The sequence below is a fragment of the Rhinoraja longicauda genome, chromosome 3, assembly GCF_053455715.1.
Source record: "Rhinoraja longicauda isolate Sanriku21f chromosome 3, sRhiLon1.1, whole genome shotgun sequence".
In the NCBI taxonomy this organism is placed as follows: Eukaryota; Metazoa; Chordata; class Chondrichthyes; order Rajiformes; family Arhynchobatidae; genus Rhinoraja; species Rhinoraja longicauda.
Window position 1 is genome coordinate 43,431,020 of NC_135955.1, and position 14,934 is coordinate 43,445,953.

Consider the following 14,934-nt stretch of genomic DNA (forward strand, 5'->3'; position numbering starts at 1 on the left):
TATGTCCTATCTCTTTTACCAAATGAACTTGACTATTTGGTTAGTTAACAAATATTTAACATTTTCTACAAAGCAATAACCTATAACCGGTCACTATTGCAGGTCCTCTCCTGCATTCACACTTTTTGTGAAAAAAATAATAATTCCACTGCCAGGATAGTTTTAATTTAAATTTACAAACGGCTCTTTCGTGCATTTCTTTTTCATTTTCATATTGGGGATTTACATTGTGATATATAGGCTTATACTGGTTTAGTAATTTATATTTGAAAAGCAATGGAAAGAAAGTAAGAGTAACACTTTTGTTAAACAGGCATTTGCAGATGAATACCTCATGTACATTATGTCTCCATGTTTTCTGTATTGTGGGTTTCTTTATAAAGTGAGACCAATAACCTTGAATAGAGAAGCCTTTCTCCATTCCTTCAGCTAAGATAAATAAATGGAATGATCACGTTAAATTTTACACGAGTTCCTAATGCCCCAGTTTGCTATGGCTATATTTAGATAACTGTAGCTGTTCTCTAAAGATATTGATATTGTCATCAATATCAGATGAAATGAATCAATGTGATTTTCATCACATTGTTCAGCCCAACAAGGCTTTGGCCTTCAGTCTTCCTGTCCCTTCTTCAGATATTTTATCTTTCCTCGAGAGGCAGTTTTTGCACTGACAAATAACTAATTCATCAGGATGAGGTTAGTTAACTTAAGAAATGAATGTGTTTTTTTCTGAAACTTTTATGTCAAAAATAAACATTGTTTTCTAGCACCACAATAATGGTTTAAATCCTCTAAAGTAAAGAGGGATATAAATGGCACCTAATTTCATATAGATAATGTGTGCCGTGTTCAGGCATTCCTGGTGAATGATATTTTCCCGATTTCTCCTTTCATGTTAACAATATGGTTAATCAGGGTATTTCAGACTTTTGGTGTTTGACTTGAGTATCAACTGGATTTTTGTACACTTCATTGATGGCAGCATGTGTGTTACAAGACAACCAATAAAATATGTAATCTTCTGTAAACCTCTGACATGTCTATGATACTGCAAGGGAATTAAGACAGCAGTGGCTCAAAGATTTTGCCCCTCCTTCATATCTTATGATTTTTTGTAAACAACATGTTGTTTTAATTCAGACTTTTCTTGGGAGCCAGGTTTTGAAGCATCCTTGTTTTTGACCTCTGAATCACAAATAGAATCACTGCCCGAGTTCTGTGTTGATTCTAGATATATAATAGATACACAGGCTTGCTGCCATCCTGCCTGCCAAGGAAGGTTATGAATAAATTTAGTGGTGAAAGAGGAAGTACAAAGGAGGAGGGGTTTGATGGGAGCGGGAAGTGGAATTGGAGTGAAAATGGAGTGGAAGTGGGGGAAGTAGCAGGGAGCAGGGAAGAGAGTTGCTGACCATGAGAAGAGTGGGTAAAATATTGTGGAGATATTGGAAGGGGGAGCTCAGACACATCATGCAGTGATCAGCAGTGGATTACAGGGTTATCATGATAGGTCACTTGGAAACTCTTCTTTCAGCCTGCAGCACAATTAAGGCACTGGTGTTGTGGATACAGTCCTTCTCACCGCCTTTTGGTGTCTGTTTTCTTCAGTTCCAGAACATAGTAACATTAGTTAAAAACTAATTCACTGTTAAATGGAAACAAATAAGGTTTTATTGACTGGTCTCCATTACTGTCCACATGTATAAGAAAATAACTGCAGATTATAGACTGGGAATCACATTCTGTTAAAGGGCTGGATGGTTTGGAGTTTGTAAAATGTGTGCAGGATAGTTTTTTGCAGCAATACGTAGAGGTGCCTACCAGAGAAGGGGCAGTGTTGGACCTCCTGTTAGGAAATGAGATGGGTCAGGTGACGGAGGTATGTGTTGAGGAGCACTTTGGGTCTAGTGATCATAATGCCATTAGTTTCAATATCATTATGGAGAAGGTCAAATCTGGACCAAGGGTTGAGATTTTGGATTGGAGAAAGGCTAATTTTGAGGAGATGAGAAAGGATTTAAAAGGAGTGAAATGGAAATTGTTGTTTTATGAAAAGGATATAATAGAGAAATGGAGGATATTTAAAGGTGAAATTTTGAGAGTACAGAGTCTTTATGTCCCTGTTCGGTGGAAAGGAAAGAATAATAATTTGAAAGAGCCATGGTTTTCCAGGGAAATTGGACACTTGGTTCGGAAAAAGAGGGAGATATACAATAAATATAAGCGGCAGGGAGTAAATGAGATTCTTGAGGAATATAAAGAATGTAAAAGGAATCTTAAAAAGGAAATTAGAAAAGCGAAAAAAAGATATGAGGCTGCTTTGGCAAGTAATGTAAAAGTAAACCCCAAGGGGTTCTACAGATATGTCAATAGCAAAAGGATAGTGAGGGATAAAATTGGTCCATTAGAGAGTCAGAGTGGACAGCTATGTGCTGAGCCGGAAGAAATGGGGGAGATATTAAACAATTTCTTTTCTTCGGTATTTACCGAGGAGAAGGATATTGAATTATGTGAGGTAAGCGAAACAAGTAGAGTAGTGATGGAAATTAGGAGGATTAAAGAAGAGGAGGTACGGACACTTTTGAAGAATATAAAAGTGGATAAGTCTCCAGGTCCTGATAGGATATTTCCTAGGACATTGAGGGAAGTTAGTGCAGAAATAGCAGGGGCTATGACGGAAATATTTCAAACGTCATTAGAAACAGGGATGGTGCCGGAAGATTGGCGCATTGCGCATGTTGTGCCTTTGTTTAAAAAAGGTTCTAAAAGTAAACCTAGCAATTATAGACCTATTAGTTTGACGTCTGTGGTGGGAAAATTAATGGAAAAGATACTTAGGGACAATATATATAATTATTTGGATAATCAAGGCCTGATTAGAAACAGTCAACATGGATTTGTGCCTGGAAGGTCATGTTTGACTAATCTTCTTGAATTTTTTGAAGAGGTTACCAGGGAAATTGATAAGGGCAAGGCTGTGGATGTTGTCTATATGGACTTCAGTAAGGCATTTGACAAGGTTCCACATGGAAGGTTGATTAAGAAGGTTAAATCGTTGGGTATTAATAGTGAGGTTGCAAGATGGATTCAACAATGGCTGAATGGGAGATACCAGAGGGTAACAGTTGACAATTGTATGTCAGGTTGGAGGCCAGTGTCTAGTGGAGTGCCCCAAGGATCTGTGTTGGGTCCACTGTTGTTTGTCATTTACATTAATGATCTGGATGATGGTGTGGCAAATTGGATTAGTAAATATGCAGATGATACTAAGATAGGTGGAGTAGTTGATAGTGAGGTAGATTTTCAAAGTCTACAGAGAGACTTGGGCCTTTTGGAAGGGTGGGCTGAAAGATGGCAGATGGAGTTTAATGCTGATAAGTGTGAGGTGCTGCATTTTGGTAGGACAAATCAAAATAGGACGTACAGGGTAAATGGTAGGGAATTGAGGAATGCAGTGGAACAGAGGGATCTGGGAATAACTGTGCATTGTTCCCTGAAGGTGGAATCTCATGTGGATAGGGTGGTGAAGAAGGCATTTGGTATGCTTGCCTTTATAAATCAGAGCATCGAGTATAGAAGTTGGGATGTAATGTTGAAATTGTACAGGGCATTGGTGAGGCCAAATCTGGAGTATGGTGTGCAGTTCTGGTCGCCAAATTATAGGAAGGATGTCGACAAAATGGAGAGGGTACAGAGGAGATTTACTAGAATGTTGCCTGGGTTTCAGCACTTAGGCTACAGAGAGAGGTTGAACAGGTTGGGTCTTTATTCTTTGGAGCGTAGAAGGTTGAGGGGGGACTTGATAGAGGTTTTTAAAATTTTGAGAGGGACGGACAGAGTTGACGTGGGTAGGCTTTTCCCTTTGAGAGTGGGGAAGATTCCAACAAGGGGACATAGCTTCAGAATTGAGGGACAAAGGTTTAGGGGTAACATGAGGGGGAACTTCTTTACTCAGAGGGTTGTGGCTGTATGGAATGGGCTTCTGGTGGAAGTGGTGGAGGCTGGCTCGATTTTATTATTTAAGAGTAAATTGGATAGGTATATGGATAGGAGGGGATTGGAGGGTTATGGTCTGAGTGCAGGTAGATGAGACTAGGCCAGGGAGAATAGTCGGCGTGGACTGGTAGGGCCGGACAGGCCTGTTTCCATGCTGTAGTTGTTATATGTTATATGTTATATGCTGGTACAAATCGATTTATTCACAAAATGCTGGAGTAACAACAGGTCAGGCAGCATCTCGGGAGAGAAGGAATGGGTGACGTTTCGGGTCGAGACCCTTCTTCAGACTGATGTCAGGGGGGCTGGACAAAGGAAGGATATAGGTGGAGACAGGAAGATAGAGGGAGATCTGGGAAGGAGGAGGGGAAGGGAGGGACAGAGGAGCTATCTGAAGTTGGAGAAGTCGACGTTCATACCACCGGGCTGCAAACTGCCCAGGCGAAATATGAGGTGCTGCTCCTCCAATTTCCGGCGGGCCTCACTATGGCACTGGAGGAGGCCCATGACAGAGAGGTCAGACTGGGAATGGGAGGGGGAGTTAAAGTGCTGGGCCACCGGGAGATCAGTTTTGTTAATGCGGACCGAGCGCAGGTGTTCAGCGAAGCGATCGCCGAGCCTGCGCTTGGTTTCGCCGATATAAATAAGTTGACATCTAGAGCAGCGGATGCAATAGATGAGGTTGGAGGATGTGCAGGTGAACCTCTGTCTCACCTGGAAAGACTGTTTGGGTCCTTGGATGGAGTTGAGGGGGGAGGTAAAGGGACAGGTGTTGCATCTCGTGCGGTTGCAGGGGAAAGTGCCCGGGGTTGGGGTGGTTTGGGTAGGAAGGAACGAGTGGACCAGGGAGTTACGGAGGGAATGGTCTCTGCGGAACACAGAGAGGGGAGGGGATGGGAAGATATGGCCAGTGGTGGGGTCCCGTTGTAGGTGACGGAAATATTGGTGGATGATATGTTGGATCCGCTGGCTGGTGGGGTGGAAGGTGAGAACGAGGGGGATCCTGTCCTTGTTGCGAGTGGGGGGAGGGGGAGCAAGAGCGGAGCTGCGGGATGTAGAAGAGACCCTAGTGAGAGCCTCATCTATAGTGGAGGAGGGGAAGCCCCGTTTTCTGAAGAACGAGGACATCTCGGAAGCCCTAGTGTGAAACACCTCATCCCGGGCGCAGATGCGGCGTAGACAGAGGAATTGGGAGTAGGGGATAGACTTTTTGCAGGGGACCGGGTGGGAAGAAGTGTAGTCCAGATAGCTGTGCGAGTCGGTGGGTTTGTAGTAAATGTCCGTCACTAGTCTGCCTCCTGTGATGGAGATGGTGAGGTCCAGAAACGGGAGGGAGATGTCAGAGATAGTCCAGGTATATTTAAGGGCAGGATGGAAATTGGAGGTGAAGTGTATGAAGTCAGTGAGTTCTGCATGGGTGCAAGAGGTAGCACCAATGCAGTCGTCATTTCTACCTCCGCTACATCCATCCCCGAACTCTACCTCCGCTACATCGACGACTGCATTGGTGCTCTCTGACTGAAAAAGTTTTTCCTCATCTCCGTTCTAAATGACCTAACCCTTATTCTTAAACTGTGGCCCCTTGGTCTGGACTCCCCCAACATTGGGAACATGTTTCCTGCCTCTAACGTGTCCAACCCCTTAATAATCTTGTATGCTTCGATAAGAATCCCTCTCATCCTTCTAAATTCCAGTGTATACATTTAATTAAGAATTCATACAGGCTGAATTACTGCATGATTCATAATTCATGTTTTTTAGGTAATTGGTGCGTCAGAAATGTTTAAAGCTGCAATACCAGCAGGAGGTGATTGTTGACCAGAAGCTCACATATATCTGTGGTACACACGATAATTCTACAATTCATACGCAGTAACAATTGGGAGTGTCTGCCTTTTCTCACCATTTTTGGGGGCGGTTAATTTACAAAATAGTACTAAGTAACCAAATGCATTCTCCCCCTAATTGCCCATCTCCCCCTAGGTGTGAGCATTGAAATTCAGCACATTTTGTGCTAGGAGTATCCTCTAAAGCTTTATTCTTCATTTCTGATGGGTGAAATCAGATTGTTACCTACCTGCTTTACAGCCACATATTTCAAAGGTCTACCCCATGGCCCCAAGACTATCAATACTGGACTCGCTATGCTAAGGGATTATGGTGAGGAGGTTCGAGGAAATGGAATGGGATGGTGTTTGGTGGAAGATTGCGTAGGTGTGGGTTCAAGTAGTTTGTGAGCAGAGCAATGTGTGTGGAAGAAGCACGCCAGCTCTTCTTGTTCCTCCACCTCTGTGCTATTTCCCTTCACAGAAACTGTGTCGTGAGGAGCAAGATTTTCTCGCCTGGGATTTTAATTCAGGATGTGATTTTAAAAAGCTCCTTGAGGAATTTACAGAGTTTCCACAGTAACTCTTGCCACCAATGATTGGATTTATTCCACAAGCGCAAGAAGTTACTTAAATTATTAAAATAAAGCCCAAAGCCCAGTTTCTGGTAAAGGCATTCACCACATGCTCAGCACCGAATCTGTCTTTGCTATGAATTTCCTACCTGTGGTTGCTTTGTAGGTATTTCTTCGCTAGGAACTGCTAGAATGTGAGATAGATGGTCCCAATAAGTTTGCCCGGGATGTTTTCCATCTATTACTCAGTCACAAATCTGGCATGATCCTAACTTACTGTTGCACCACATCTCCATCAACCTTGCAACAACTAATAAGTAGCATACTGATAAGTATGAGCTCTGGTAAGCCATTTAATTTCCTTCCTCAAATTACCACAATGCTTGCGTTCATTTACACAGACGTACAGAAGGTCATTAGCCCTGACGTAGCAACAGTGAGCTGAGAATCCTAGAATAACTTTTAAAAGGAACCGGGCAAATATATCCACAAGAAAAATGTAAAAGAAGGAATTTCTTTTACCAAGGCCTTATGAATCTTTGGAAATCACAATGTCAATGAGTCGTGGAAGTCATTGAATCTATTTGAGGCTGAATACGTAGATTCTTAAAGGAGAGATTCTCCTTAGGAGAATCAAGAGTTATGGGTAGGCAATAAAGTGGAATTAGGGGCAGCATCAGATCACCTATGAATCCATTAAATGAGACGCGAGAGCAGAGGGTTGTATGGTCTACTCCTGCTCCTTTTTCTTATGCTTTTCTTAGAATGAAAATAAGCAGGAATAACGTGAATGTTCAAAGAACTGGCATAGACCTGCTCAACTAAATGATCACCATGTGTGCTGTTAAATCTAATTCTTATTATGTCCAGGTACAATAATATTGTCATTAGCAATCCAGCAGTCCTGGCTAATGATCTGGAGCTGTGAGTTCCAATCGCATCGTGGAGTATTTAAATACGGTCGGTTAAACAAATCAGCAGTTTAAAATAATAGTTAGTGTTAGTGATGATGACCATGGGACCATGGTTTTGTTGTTTAAAAACTCATCTCCTGCCCTCATTTGGTTTGGTCATATATGCGATTGAAATGCCCAGGAAGTTATTTGGATCTTGGGATGGGTCATAATCTCCATGAAACACCATGCTGTCAAGCTCAAACTCATTGAGGCTTATGGCAGAGCAAGAGTTAAATATTTGCTTTGCAGCATTTAATATGTAAAAATAAGTGACATTAAACTTTCAAAATACAACTTTTGCAGCACAATTGTCATCATCTTTAATTTATGTTTATTTAAATTAATTTATGCATCATCTGATGACTCAGATAAGTAAGCAATGGTAAGAAAGATCTGCTTTTATAATATCCATCCCTTGACGACTGGCATGCAAAAGGTTCCTTCTGTTTCCCAACAAAAGGCTTACTAACATGTTGCATATCAATCGTATATTGTGGGATCAGTTTATGTTGAGAACAATGTGGATGTAAACTTGAGGAGTGATAAAGTGCTGAATGTCACTGTTCTCTGTTTATTCCAATTTAAACTTGTCCATATAAATCAGCTCTAATGTGGCAAGGAGAAGCATAATGAAAACACCACTAACTCACCAGCTACACTTGTGTAGATTCAGTTTGCTGTTTTTAGCATTTTTGTTTCAGGCCAAAGATGAGCTGCATTGGCATTTAAAATGTATGTATCTCTCACGATTTTCTCTTTTCCATTCTCAGGAAAGGCCTCATTATTTTCTGCTATGGTTTAGTGACTGGCATTTGGCCTTTGGTACCTTCCTGAAATTATCATTAACATGTGTGAGTCTTGAGATTAAATAGTAGCTGCTGGTTGACTTGACAGAGCATTGGAACAGAATTTGATTTGAGCACTTTCTAGCAGAGGTCACTGTGTAGCAATCAGGAGAAGGAAACCTGGGCGATCATTCTTTTATTTTCCTTGACCTTCAAGCCAGTGTCTATTGATTTCAAGTATAAACAGAAAATACTGGAAATACTTAGAAGTATTGGGCTGGATCTGTGAAAAAAGAGATAGAGAGACAGATTTCACCTTTCAAGTTGTCATGAGGACTGGAAAAAGTAAGAAATGAACATAAGTTATTTTTAGCTTAATTTAGTTTAGAGATATGACATGGAAACAGGCCGTTTAGCCAACTGCAGTCACGCTGACCATCGGTCACACTAGTTCTATGCTACCCCACTTTCTCATCACACTCGCTACACATTAAGGGCAGTTCACAAAGGGCAATTAACCTACAACGCTACACGTCTGGCATGTTGGAGGAAACTGGAGGATCCAAATGAAACCCCCAGTCACAGGGATAATGTGCAAACGCCACGCCAGTCAGGATCGAACCCAGATCTATGGTGCTCTGAGGCAGCAGCTCCACCAGGTAAACCACGTGCCACCCTTGAGGGAAAAGGTGAGGGAAAAGGGGGCAGAGAAAGTGAAAGGGAAAGTCCATGATACGGAGGAGGTCAGGAGAGAGAGATTGAGTGACACAGTTGTTGTTGAAATTAGGGTGGTAGAGGTTCATTATTAATAAAAGGTTTGTCCAAAGTTCATAAATTAACTCTTAAATACAAGAAAAGTAGGGACAAATATGGGAATGTGAATGGGAATGTGAGGTGGGAATGTGAATATCGGACTGGAATAGCTGATTATCTGAAAATGTTGCATTTCAGTGAGTCCTGAAGTCAGTAATGTGCCAGTGGGAGGATGAGGTGCTACTCATCAAATGTATGTCGATCTTGGCTGGAACAGGGTAAAGCCCTTAAGACAAAAGTCAGAGTATTATTCGGATAGAGAATTAAAGTGACAAGCAACTGGAAGCTCAGGGACACTTTTGTGAATGAATGGCAGTGTTCTGCAAAAGAACAGCCATTCTGTGTTTGGTTTCTCAATGCAGAAAAAGACTAGATAAAGAGTAAGTAAATCACTGCTTCATCTGGATGTTGTGCTTGGATCCCTGAACCATGGGAAAGGTGGAGTAAAAGCGGAGGGATTGCAGTTTCTGCAGTTGCATGGAAAAATGGAGTGTGAATAAGAATGGACATTAATAGGGATGGAAGTATGAACAAGGGAGCCATGGAGAGAATGATCCATGGAGGGCACTAGGCTTACAAGTGCCCTGCCACAAAGCATGATCACCCTGGATATCCTTTCTTCCATATTATATTCATATTTTGTTAATAGTCTCAAACTTCCTTGTGAGGTCAATGAGAGCCGAAAATCTTATATCTCTCCTTTCATGATGTTGCTTTATTCCTGCTGATCTCAAGGATAGTGTGGGATGGCCTATCAGTTGATCCCATCATAATGACATAAGTAGGGAATCATAGCTAGAAACTATGCTAGAGTGAATTAAAATTAGTATAGAAGCAGTAATTAAACTAAAGTGCTCCATTGATTTTGTTATTTCATTCATGCAGATTAATTCAACTCCCTCGCACAATTAAGCTTCATCCTCTGTTGAGCAAGTGCCCCTGCTGATCTCACAATTTAGGCAAAAGTTAAAAAAGGCAAGATGTCTATTGTGGTCATATGGACTTTCATTCTGAAGTTGGACACGGGGAAATTCCCAACTGTAATGAAAATTAGTCCCTCCATTTAACCAACAATAGTGTGAAAAACAAGGAAATGAAATCTTCCTTATATAAAATGTAGAAACAGGAAACAGGTGCTAGCTTACAAAATAGGACACAAAGCATGTGAGTAGCTCAGCGGGTCAAGCAGCATCTCAGGAGATCATAGATAGGCAATGTTTCAGGTCGGGACCCTTCTTCAGACCAATTGTTGGGGGGGAGAGGGGAAGAAAGCTGGAAGAGATGAGAGGCAGGACAAAGCCTGGCAGGGAATAGGCCAATGCTGATGAGAAGGGTTATTTGACAAGCAGATTGATGGATGAAGGCCAGAGATTAAACGACAGAATGTGTGACAAAAGGATTAAAGAATTGTAAATTGTGAAGCTGGAGGAAATAAGGTACGTGGAAAGGGAGAGAGAGGGGAGAAATAGGTGCGAGTTCAGGTAAGCTGAGGGGAGGGTGGCAGAAAGAAGGGGGAGGGGTTATATGAGGGAAGAAGGGAGATGGGATGGGCTATGCAGTTACCAAAAATGGGGGAATTCAATGCTCACACAGTTGAGTTGTAAAAATGTGTTTGGCAAAACGGTTGCCGAGTCTACGCTTGGTCTTGCTGATGTACAGGAGGCCACATCGGAACACCGGATGCAGTAGATGAGATTAGACAAGGTATAAGTGAGCCTCTGTCTCACCTGGAAGGACAGCTGGGGTCCCTGGATGGAGGTGAGGGAGAAGGTATCAGAACAAGTGTTACATCTCCTTCAGTAGCTGGTGTGGGGATGGTTTGGGTGGAACGGGATGAGTGAATCAATGAGTTGTGGAGGGAGTAGCTCTGCAGAAGGTACTTCTGCTCTCGGTCCCCCTCCCCCCAGATGGAACAAATACAGTGTTCCCCTGGTCCTCACCTTTCACCCCCCCCCCCTCCCCTCAGTCTCCGCATCCAACACATCATCCTCTGACATTTCCAAGATCTCCAATGTAATTCCACAACCAGTCACATCTTCCAATCCTTAACACTTATGCTTAGCCTAAAAAGTCACCTAAGTGGGGCAGGCCCTTCAGGAAAAGGGAAGTATGGCAAGGAAATACCTAATAAAAGATTGGATAGTATGGAGACACAGTTTCGTTAAAGTAGTAGGGTGGGCAGAGAAGGCACCTGTTAAGGCGGCATGGTGGTGCAGCGGTAGAGTTATTGCTTTACAGCGTTTGCACCGGAGACCTGGGTTCAATCCCAACTACAGATGCTATCTGTACGGAGCTAGTACGTTCTCCCTGTGACCATGTGGGGTTTTTTTCGAGATCTTTGGTTTCCTCCCACACTCCATAGACGTACATATGTAGGTAAATTGGCTTGGTATAAGTGTAAATTGTCCCTAGTGTGTAGGATAGTGTTAATGTGTGGGGATCGCTGGTTGGTGTGGGCCCGGTGGGCCGAAGGGCCTGTTTCCACGCTGTATCTCTAAAACTAAAAATAAAAAATAAAGGCAATTAAAAAGGGATTTTAAATAATTCCTTGTGTAGGAAGGAACTGCAGATGCTGGTTTAAACTGAAGATAGACACAAAATGCTGGAGTAACTCAGCAGGACAGTCAGTATCTCTGGAGAGAAGGAATGGGTAACATTTTGGGTCGAGACCCTTCTTCAGACTGATACTTTCTTAGTTGAAGTATAATGTAAAAGAAAAGGAAGATCATACTAGAGTTGTATTTGGTTTGACCATTAGTGATGTGCAATGTTCAGTTCCAACCACTATAGAGCAGGAAGGATGGAAAAACACTAAAGAGGATTTCAAGATCTGAAACCATAAGACCATAAGAAGTAAGGACTTGCGTAGTCTATCAATTTTCCCTGGCACTCAAATGGATCATTCACTTTCCTACCCTTTTCCCACAATCATGGATCCTTGAGTGTTTAGAAATTACCTATTTATATATTTCAATATTAAATATACCAAAAGATTCTGTCTCCTTATATGTTTGTGACCATGTATTCCAAAGACAATGCCTCTGGCACTGGATTCTTCCATGGGATTAAACATCCTCTCGGCATTTATCCTGTCTAGCACCCTCAGAATGTTAAATGTTTCAAAAAATGTTTTCCTCCTGTTCTTCACATCTCCAATGAATAAAGTTCCAACCTGTCCAATCCTTTCCTTGTCAGATGACTACTCCATGCCCAGGATCATCCTTGTGAACTTTCTCTGAATTATCTCTAGTAAAAGAATGTAATTCCTTAAATAGAGGAACCAAAATTTCACGGTATTCTACATGTGGTCTCACTAGGGCCCTGTACATTTACATTGTTTTCCCTGGTTTTATACTTCAAATCCCTTGAAATAAAGCCCAACATTCTATCAACCCTTCCATTAACCCATTCACCTAGTGAACTTGTTTGCTAGCTTTGTGCATTGTGACAAGGATTCTCAACTACAGCTTGTTTTCAGTTTTTCTCTATTTAGATAATGCTCTATTGTTTGGTTCAAGGGTGGAGAAATCTAGTTATAGAAAATATATTCAATAGTCAGAGATAGACGCAAGGAACTACAGAATCTTGTTTGCAAAAAAAGTGCTGGAGTAACTCATTGGGTCAGGCAGCAACTCTGGAGAACAAGAATTGGTGACATTTTGGGTCGGAATACAAATAAAAATCAGGTGATTGCTTTGCATATTTATCTGTGCTCAACCTGCAGAAGAAACCCTGAGATTCTAGTTGCCTGCCACTTTAATTCACAAACCCACGCCCATTAGTGATGTGCAATGTTCTCTCTGACCTCTCTGTGGAATCCTGAACTCAACATTGAATTCTCCAAATTTATATTACTCACTCTCTCCAATCTGTATTGAAACCAGTTATTTCTCCCTGCCATCCCCTTAGGTCATTTTACCTTTTCCAACCAGTTAACAATTGGGCGGCACGGTAGCGCAGCGGTAGAGTTGCTGCTTTACAGCGAATGCAGCGCCGGAGACTCAGGTTCGATCCTGACTACGGGTGCTGCACTGTAAGGAGTTTGTACGTTCTCCCCGTGACCTGCGTGGGTTTTCTCCGAGATCTTCGGTTTCCTCCCACACTCCAAAGACGTACAGGTATGTAGGTTAATTGGCTGGGTAAATGTAAAAAATTGTCCCTAGTGGGTGTAGGATAGTGTTAATGTACGGGGATCACTGGGCGGCACGGACTTGGAGGGCCGAAAAGGCCTGTTTCCGGCTGTATATATATGATATGATATGATAATTCCCACAGCCTCCCCCTATCAACAACACACACACACACAAATAAGCATAATAGCCTTGCAATTGATCCATTTATCCCATTTGGTCTCACCCTCTCAGAGATATTGACTTTGTTCAACCTCTGCAACAGATATCTAACATGTTTTCTTCTCTTTCTCAGTTCTGTGTGGGCCCAAGGCTTAAATGTTAGAAAATTCTATTTCTATAGATGCTGGCTGAACTGCTGAGGGTGTCTTGCATTTTCTATTTTATTCCACTACCAAGACAGTAATTCAAGTTTTTTTTCCAATTGATCTAAATTTAGTGAATTTCAGAGATGGAGTACAGCATGCAACACAGAGTTGGATATGGATTTGAATCTGAGATTGCTACTTGTCCTGTTACTCAGCAATTGCTCCAAATGGTAACATCCAACACTAGGAGCCAGAAACAGTAGCAAACCAAAACACTATCAGTTTTTAAACAAAATAATCCATGTTTCTCCAGAGATGCTGCCAGACTCACTGGAGCATCTGCAGTACTTATCTTCTGTGTAAAACAGCATCTGCAGTCCCTTCCTACACAAAATAATCCATGTATTTGATCTGGACTGTGCCATGGAGAGGTCAGTCTGTTGTTGTATCCCCCTCAGTCCACCTATACTAATTGATGCTATCACATTGGCCATAGGGCCAAGGAAGCATAACAACACCTCTCCTTCCTCGGAAGACGAAGGAAATTCGGTTTTCTCCAATAACTCTTAACAACTTTTACAGATGCATCACAGAAAGCATTCTTTGTGGATATATTATAACCCAGTTTAGCAAATGCTCTGCTCAAGACCACAAGGAATTGCAGAGATTTGTCGATGCAGACCAGTTCATCACACAAACTGCCTAACTGCCTGCACCCCCCCCCCCCCCCCCCCATCTCACCCAAATAACTCTATCTGCACTTCTGCCTGCCAAGGAAAAACAGCCAACAAAGGCAAGGAATACTTGCACTCCAGTCATTCTCTCTTTCTCCTCTTCTGTTGGGCAGAAGACACTAAAGCTTGAAAGCATGTCCCATCAAGTGCAGCTTCTTTCTCAATGTTATGTTGGCATTCATAGCAGCGAATGGTATGTTGGCATTCATAGCAAGAGGATTTGAGTATAGGAGCAGGGAGGTTCTGCTGCAGTTGTGCAGGGCCTTGGTGAGACCGCACCTGGAGTATTGTGTGCAGTTCTGGTCTCCTAATCTGAGGAAAGACGTTCTTGCCTTAGAGGGAGTACAGAGAAGGTTCACCAGATTGATCCCTGGGATGGCGGGACTTTCATATGAAGAAAGACTGGATAGACTAGGCTTGTACTCGCTGGAATTTAGAAGACTGAGGGGGGATCTTATAGAAACATATAAAATTCTTAAGGGGTTGGAGAGGCTAGATGTGGGAAGATTGTTCCCGATGTTGGGGGAGTCCAAAACCAGGGGTCACAGCTTAAGGATAAGGGGAAAGTCTTTTAGGACCGAGATGAGAAAACATTTCTTCACACAGAGAGTGGTGAGTCTGTGGAATTCTCTGCCACAGAAGGTAGTTGAGGCCAGTTCATTGGCTATATTTAAGAGGGAGTTAGATGTGGCCCTTGTGGCTAAAAGGATCAGGGGGTATGGAGAGAAGGCAGGTACAGGTTACTGAGCTGGATGATCAGCCATGATCATATTGAATGGCGGTGCAGGCTCGAAGGGCCGAATGGCCT